Genomic DNA, 706 nt, shown 5'->3' on the forward strand with positions numbered 1-706 from the left:
AAGGTAACAGATGAAGTTGTTTTGTATATGACAGTGACACCTGTACAATAGTAGCACCTGGACACACCTGGACCCAGACATAGAACTGTGTGATCTATGCGGATGCAGCACTGGGGGCAAACACAGGGCACTACAGGGGCAGAATGTAGGTAATTCCTCCTGACATCGCAATCACTAAAGTAGAGCCAGGAGTGCAATTAGCCCTATCCTTTACCGATATAACAACCATATGATCCTATTTACTTTTAATAATTTAATAATTATTTTCATATTACTATTATATGGTTATTTACTAAAGCAGCGCCAGTAGCAGTAGAAACCAGATTTCATCCTTTTAGTGCAAGACAGATGATTGCTGAAGATTGTTTTGTTTCATAAATATACAGAACTTACTTTCCTATATTCTTCATTCCTTCTGTGAAATCATCAGGTGTTCATGCATGCAACTAGCAATATCTTTTCACACAGTCATCATCATTTCTATCCCCCCTGACTTTTTCTGACTTTCACCTTTTTCTCCCCATCCCTTCCTTTCTTTCCTTCTCCCCTCTTGCCTCAGCGTTCTCCATTCCCTAATTCACCCCTCTCTCTCTCAGTAATATCTATCCCCCCCTTTCTCTCATCCATCCCATCTCTTTTCTCATTCTCCCTGTTTGATCCATTTTCCCTCTTCTCTTTCTTTCCCTTTTCCCTTTACTGCTCTCCA

Source organism: Pyxicephalus adspersus, chromosome 8 (genome assembly GCF_032062135.1).
Source record: "Pyxicephalus adspersus chromosome 8, UCB_Pads_2.0, whole genome shotgun sequence".
Taxonomy (NCBI): Eukaryota; Metazoa; Chordata; class Amphibia; order Anura; family Pyxicephalidae; genus Pyxicephalus; species Pyxicephalus adspersus.